The sequence below is a fragment of the Panulirus ornatus genome, chromosome 5, assembly GCF_036320965.1.
Source record: "Panulirus ornatus isolate Po-2019 chromosome 5, ASM3632096v1, whole genome shotgun sequence".
In the NCBI taxonomy this organism is placed as follows: domain Eukaryota; kingdom Metazoa; phylum Arthropoda; class Malacostraca; order Decapoda; family Palinuridae; genus Panulirus; species Panulirus ornatus.
In genome coordinates, this window is record NC_092228.1 from 22,127,088 (window position 1) to 22,134,627 (window position 7,540).

The following is a 7,540-nucleotide window of genomic DNA, read 5'->3' on the forward strand; positions in this document are numbered from 1 at the left end:
CTTCGAGCATGAGGAATTTAGTAACAAAGACAGATAGACAGACAGACACAGAAAAGGACACATACACCTAACTCAGGCTAAGATATAGTATAAGATTAAGACGCGGGCCAATATGAGAAAAGCTACCTTCCGGAATACAGAATTAGTAGTATATGTCATAGTACAAGTGGCACATAGTACAAGATTAAGACTCGGGTCAATATGAGTAAAGCTCTCTTTCCGTAACACAAAAATGGTAATCACTGAAAGTAATCACATTCCAAGAGCCTTCATAGCTCAGTGGCGAGAGCGCTGGTCTAGTAAACCAGAGGCCGGGAGTTCGATCCTCCCTGAAGGCAGCCGGACGAAGTTACTTTTTCTGGAGTTGGGGTCCCGCGAGTGTAAGAATTCCTATCTGCTACACTGCAGATAGATTACCATATATATATATATATATATATATATATATATATATATATATATATATATATATATATATATATATATATATATATATATACAAAGGAGGTAAGGGGAGTGGGGGAGGAATGAGATGTATTTAGGGAAGCAGTGATGGCTTGCGCAAAAGATGCTTGTGGCATGAGAAGCGTGGGAAGTGGGGTGATTAGAAAGGGTAGTGAGTGGTGGGATGAAGAAGGAAGATTATTAGTGAAAGAGAAGAGAGAGGCATTTGGACGATTTTTGCTGGGAAAAAATGCAAATGAGTGGGAGATGTATAAAAGAAAGAGACAGGAGGTCAAGAGAAAGGTGCAAGAGCTGAAAAAGAGGGCAAATGAGAGTTGGGGTGAGAGAGTATCATTAAATTTTAGGGAGAATAAAAAGATGTTCTGGAGGGAGGTAAATAAAGTGCGTAAGACAAGGGAGCAAATGGGAACTTCTGTGAAGGGGGCTAATGGGGAGGTGATAACAAGTAGTGGTGATGTGAGAAGGAGATGGAGTGAGTATTTTGAAGGTTTATTGAATGTGTTTGATGATAGAGTGGCAGATATAGGGTGTTTTGGTCGAGGTGGTGTGCAAAGTGAGAGGGTTAGGGAAACTGATTTGGTAAACAGAGAAGAGGCAGTAAAAGCTTTGCGGAAGATGAAAACCGGCAAGGCAGCAGGTTTGGATGGAATTGCAGTGGAAGTTATTAAAAAAGGGGGTGACTGTATTGTTGACTGGTTGGTAAGGTTATTTAATGTATGTATGATTCATGGTGAGGTACCTGAGGATTGGCGGAATGCGTGCAGAGTGCCACTGTACAAAGGCAAAGGGGATAAGAGTGAGTGCTCAGATTACAGAGGTATAAGTTTTTTGAGTATTCCTGGTAAATCAAATGTGAGGGTATTGATTGAGAGGGTGAAGGCATGTACAGAGATCATCAGATTGGGGAAGAGCAGCGTGGTTTCAGAAGTGGTAGAGGATGTGTGGATCAGGTGTTTGCTTTGAAGAATGTATGTGAGAAATACTTAGAAAAGCCAATGGATCCGGAGAAGGCATATGATAGAGTTGATAGAGATGCTCTGTGGAAGGTACTAAGAATATATGGTGTGGGAGGCAAGTTGTTAGAAGCAGTGAAAAGTTTTTATCGAGGATGTAAGGCATATGTACGTGTAGGAAGAGAGGAAAGTGATTGGTTCTCAGTGAATATAGGTTTGCGGCAGGAGTATGTGATGTCTCCATGGTTGTTTAATTTGTTTATGGATGGGGTTGTTAGGGAGGTGAATGCAAGAGTTTTGGAAAGAGGGGCAAGTATGCAGTCTGTTGTGGATGAGAGAGCTTTGGAAGTGAGTCAGTTGTTTTTCGCTGATGATACAGCGCTGGTGGTTGATTCATGTGAGAAACTGCAGAAGCTGGTGACTGAGTTTGGTAAAGTGTGTGAAAGAAGAAAGTTAAGAGTAAATGTGAATAAGAGCAAGGTTATTAGGTACAGTAGAGTTGAGGGTCAAGTCAATTGGGAGGTAAGTTTGAATGGAGAAAAACTGGAGGAAGTAAAGTGTTTTAGATATATGGGAGTAGATCTGGCAGCGGATGGAACCATGGAAGCGGAAGTGAATCATTGGGTGGGGGAGGGGGGAAAATCATGGGAGCCTTGAAGAATGTGTGGAAGTCGAGAACATTATCTCGGAAAGCAAAAATGGGTATGTTTGAAGGAATAGTGGTTCCAACAATGCTGTATGGTTGCGAGGAGTGGGCTATGGATGGAGTTGTGCGCACGAGGGTGGATGTGCTGGAAATGAGATGTTTGAGGACAATATGTGGTGTGAGGTGGTTTGTTCGAGTAAGTAATGTAAGGGTAAGAGAGATGTGTGGAAATAAGAAGAGCGTGGTTGAGAGAGCAGAAGAGGGTGTTTTGAAATGGTATGGGCAAATGGAGAGAATGAGTTGAGGAAAGAGTGACCAAGAGGATATATGTGTCGGAGGTGGAGGGAACGAGAAGTGGGAGACTAGATTGGAGGTGGAAAGATGGATTGAAAAAGATTTTGAGTGATCGGGGCCTGAACATGCAGGAGGGTGAAAGGCGGGCAAGGAATAGAGTGAATTGGATCGATGTGGTATACCGGGGTCGACGTGCAGTCAATGGATTGAATCAGGGCATGTGAAGCGTCTGGGGTAAACCATGGAAAGTTCTGTGGGGCTTGGATGTGGAAAGGGAGCCGTGGTTTCGGGCATTATTGTATGACAGCTAGAGACTGAGTGTAAACGAATGGGGCCTTTGTTGTCTTTTCCTAGCGCTACCTCGCACACATGAGGGGGGGAGGGGGATGGTATTCCATATGTGGGGAGGTGGCGATGGGAATGAATAAAGGCAGACAGTGTGAATTGTGTGCATGTGTATATATATATGTATATGTCTGTGTGTGTATATATATGTGTACATTGAGATGTATGGGTATGTATATTTGCGTGTGGGGACGTGTATGTATATACATGTGTTTGTGGGCGGGTTGGGCCATTCCTTCGTCTGTTTCCTTGCGCTACCTCGCTAACGCGGGAGATAGCGACAAAGCAAAATAAATAAATATAGATAAATATATATATATATATATATATATATATATATATATATATATATATATATATATATATATATATATATATATATATATATATATATATATATATATATCATGACAGCAATTGCTTTTATTACTGCCATTCCAGTATAGCAACCCACAAAAATAATTCGTGGAAACACATACATACAACACTAGGAAGATATAAACCTTCCTCTACCCACGTGTTTTGCCAGCTCATGAGTTCTTTGTGCCTTTGGTACGCTCTACTAATGTCGAATTCTCCTGGATTAGGTTTACATTTGTATTCTTTCCTCTTCCTTCCCACAGAACATTCATTTGTCTCATATTTTTCCAAATTTCATCCAAGAATTTTGTTCTTTCTAAATACTACTCTGTGCACTGCTTAATTGAATTTAGATCACCAAAGATTATTACATCTTCATCTTTTCCCTCATTTACCTTTTGCACTTCAGCAGAATTCCTGCTGCAATAAGTCCAGCCAGCCCTAGCCTTTTCATCTTTTTGTTCGTAGTAATCACTACTTGGAAAATCTCTCCCCGTTCTTTGCTGTTAGGTTAAGATTGTCTGCACTGGAACAGCTGCGTGCTGCCATCACCTCCTCCTCTATAGAAATCACTAGTCCACGCGCTCTCCTCTCATCTCAACTTCAGCCTTTAGGATTATCTACCCACTGCCAAAGTCACTTCCCCCAGAATTGTTCAAACACTAGGCTGGGTCACTGCTGAAGCGTCCTAAGCGAGTTATCAGGACCACTTCGACACAGGTGTGGGCCTCAGACGTGCTACAGCGTCGACCATTCATAAAAAGGAGACGATGAGTAACAGCCTTGACTGTTGTCTCTCTGCCGTTTTCGGGACACAAGCATTAGTCCCTAGAGTTAGTTTAAGCTGAAAGCAGGTTTCCTGAAGTGCACATAGATTTGAATACCACAGCATATTTAGTTATCATTCTTCTTTTTTATGTTTTCTCATTTTCTCAATATCATTCTACTATTGGGTGGCTGCTCAAACACCAGTTTCCAAAATTATCCATTTTATTTCAATGAAGCTTTCGCTTTCACAGAGACATCATCAGGAATCTATAAAAAAGATGAAAAACTGCGTCACAACACTTGGATATGAGATGTTAAGGGCAAACAACATGTATATAAGAAACAAATTCGAAAAAACCCACAGTACATAGAACATGAGACGTGAGGAAAAACACTATAAGCGATACAAATTAACAATGCCATGACGGGTAGCATGAGCTTCAGCCAAAATACAAAATATTGACACAGAAACATAGAAAAACGTACAGTAGAGGAGACCCAAAAGAACAATCTTAAACAAGATAGGAATATAGAGAGCGAGACCTTTATTGTCCGGATTTGGCGTTGAGGTCAGGTCGGGATCGTTAGAGAGAATCAGACGAAGGTATGGTAATCCTGATGGTATAGTATGGATGCAAAGCATGGCCATAGCTGAGCATGTGCATAAGAGGGTGTGTGTGTTGGAAATGAAATGTTTAAGGACAATATGCGTCGGTGTGAGATGGTTTGATCGAGTGATTAGGATAATGGTAAGAGAAAGGTGTGGTAATATAAAGAATGGTTGAGAGAGCAGAGTGTGTGAGGGAACGGTTTGGACATATGGAGAGAATGAGTGAGAAAAGGTTGACAAAGAGGATATCCGTGTCAGAGATGGAGGGGACCACCCGAGGGTGGAGTGAAAAAGATTTTGAGCGATCGGTGCTTGAACATGCAGGAGGGTGAATGGTGTATACGGGGTAATGTGGTATAAAGGGGACAACGTGCTGTCATTTGGATTGAATCAAGGCATGTGAAACGCCTGAGGTAAACCGTGGAAAGGTCTGTGGGGCCTAGATGTGGATAGGGAGCTGTGGTTTCGGTGCATTACACATATCAGCTAGAGAATGGATGTGAGCGAATGAGGTCTTTCCTTCGTCTGTTCCTGGCACTGTCTCTCTGACGCTGAAAACGGTAGATGAAAAGTTTGCTTCGACAAATTTGTATTATCTTGAATGGACGAAAAGGAGTACAATCCCGTCGAAAAGCTTCTCACACCTAAGGAGGCCATCATTTTTCAGCCACTGATTGTAGCGCAGGTCGGAAGCTTCAGGAGCTCTGGAAAAGGAGTGTTGTGGTTAGATGAAGAAAAAAAAGAAAAATCTTTCGTAGCGAACATGAAGAGATCAGGTTAGAAATGTTGACAATGGATTCTCATTTCATTTTGTAGCTGGACAGGTGATTGCATGAAAATCATAGATGAAAGGATCAACATTTAATCGTAACCTTTGGCGATTTTGATAACAAGTAAGTACAGTAGCACATCACACTAAAGTGTAATTCAATGTAACGTGAGACATGAATAAATTTTTGGTTGCAGAATTGAGTGCGGAATATTACATTAAATAAGTAAGATCGGGGTAAACCATGGAAAGCTGTGTAGGTATGTATATTTGCGTGTGTGGACGTGTGTATGTACATGTGTATGGGGGGGGGGGGTTGGGCCATTTCTTTCGTCTGTTTCCTTGCGCTACCTCGCAAACGCGGGAGACAGCGACAAAGTATAAAAAAAAAAAAAAAAAAAAAAAAAAAAAGTAAGATCGGGAAATCTAAATGCTGCGTAAACGCTTCGTTTTAATGTGAACAATAACATCCAAATGTTGCTTTGAATTTGTATCAGTCTGTTTAATGAGAGCAACTTTATCCAAATGCCGCGTCAATGCTTTGTATCTGTATCAGTGCATGCAGATTAAGTCAGTGATGCATCTTAGAAATGCACGTTCATTCTGACGAGGTATATGTCTCCGGTGCATAGGAGAGAACAGCGCAGAACCAGCCACAGCCAGTGATCAGGAAGAGGCCCTGCATTTGGTCTATGTTGAGGGGACTGACACCGTCTGCGGGGGCAGCCTCGTACTCCTAGCCACTGTATCGTCGTTGCCAACACTGTCGTCCATCTGAGAAAGAAAGACACGATCTGTTGTAGCTTTTATGGTACAGTAATATCATCTGAAATACAGCGAGTTTCAAACACACAAACACCACAGGTAGTCTTTCAGACCAGCATGTACTGGTTGAAGTTAATCATATGTCATTTGCTATTTCCACTGAGTTTCATCTCTGTGACGCCCAATTGCCGATGGCTACTTCACCTCTACGCCATCAGATCCCTAATCTTATTTTCTATTATCGTTTGCGCTCCAAGAGTAGCGTCTGCGCCTCCTGTAACACTCGGATGATAGCTGACCGATTTCCCGCAACCAGTATTGGAGCCCGAGTGCTCGACCCCGGCCGGCCCGTGAATACATCCCGGTCAGCAACGTTAATCACTGCGCCACTGACATCTTTGTCCAACAAATCTTCGATCTTGCTCTGCAGGTGCTAAGGTAGGTGATGTGGCCGACGCTATAAAGGTGGTTTGTGGTCGTGTTGACGACAACACTTTTTATTAGGCATGTAGATACTACTGACGTGTTGAGACCACAGAGTGGAATAGCTGATGAAGAAATATGATGAAGAAAGAGTCTAGTGGTCTTTGGCCGTTGAATTCCTTTGATTTCCACATGGCTCTATCATATGACAATTGTAAACAATATAGATAATGTAATAGAATACATAACTCACCACAGAATCGTTTCTTACTTAAAATAACAATTTTCCAAATTTTCAGAGGCTTATTGCAAAACAGAGATGTTTTCTTGTTATTGGATTTTCATACGTGAAATTATCGATTTGTTTTCCATTGTGTGCGCTCTATGTAAGTGGGTTACGCTAAAAGGGAATGAAAAAATTTCAGATAACAAAATTGGGATGTATATATATATTACATTTATTGATTCAAGTTATTTATCATTATCACAGAAATTTACCATTAAACCAGTGATTACATTAGTACATAGAAAGCTAATTAGTAATATTAAACAAGACGTGCAGCAGAGAACATCATATACATATATATATATATATATATATATATATATATATATATATATATATATATATATATATATTGGAAAGGATCACAATTTTGCGAGTGATCAAGATATTCCTGAGTCCACGTGTTTCATTTTCCCCGTGGACTCATAGGAATATATATATATATATATGTATATATATATATATATATATATATATATATATATATATATATATATATATATATATATATATATATATATATTTTTTTTTTTTTTTGCTTTGTCGCTGTCTCCCGCGTTTGCGAGGTAGCGCAAGGAAACAGACGAAAGAAATGGCCCAACCCACCCCCATACACATGTATATACATACGTCCACACATGCAAATACACATGCCTACACAGCCTTCCATGGTTTACCCCAGACGCTTCAAATGCCCTGATTCAATCCACTGACAGCACGTCAACCCCGGTATACCACATCGATCCAATTCACTCTATTCCTTGCCCTCCTTTCACCCTCCTGCATGTTCAGGCCCCGATCACACAAAATCTTTTTCACTCCATCTTTTCACCTCCAATTTGGTCTCCCACTTCTC

At 40.8% G+C, this 7,540-nt stretch overlaps 1 non-coding gene across 1 annotated transcript; it reads left to right on the forward strand.

The window, feature by feature from the left end:
• The first annotated feature begins 265 nt into the window (after nucleotides 1-265).
• TRNAT-AGU (transfer RNA threonine (anticodon AGU)) lies at nucleotides 266-338 on the forward strand. The gene has a single exon. It is a non-coding gene; the product is annotated as a tRNA-Thr (tRNA).
• The last annotated feature ends 7,202 nt before the right edge of the window (nucleotides 339-7,540 follow it).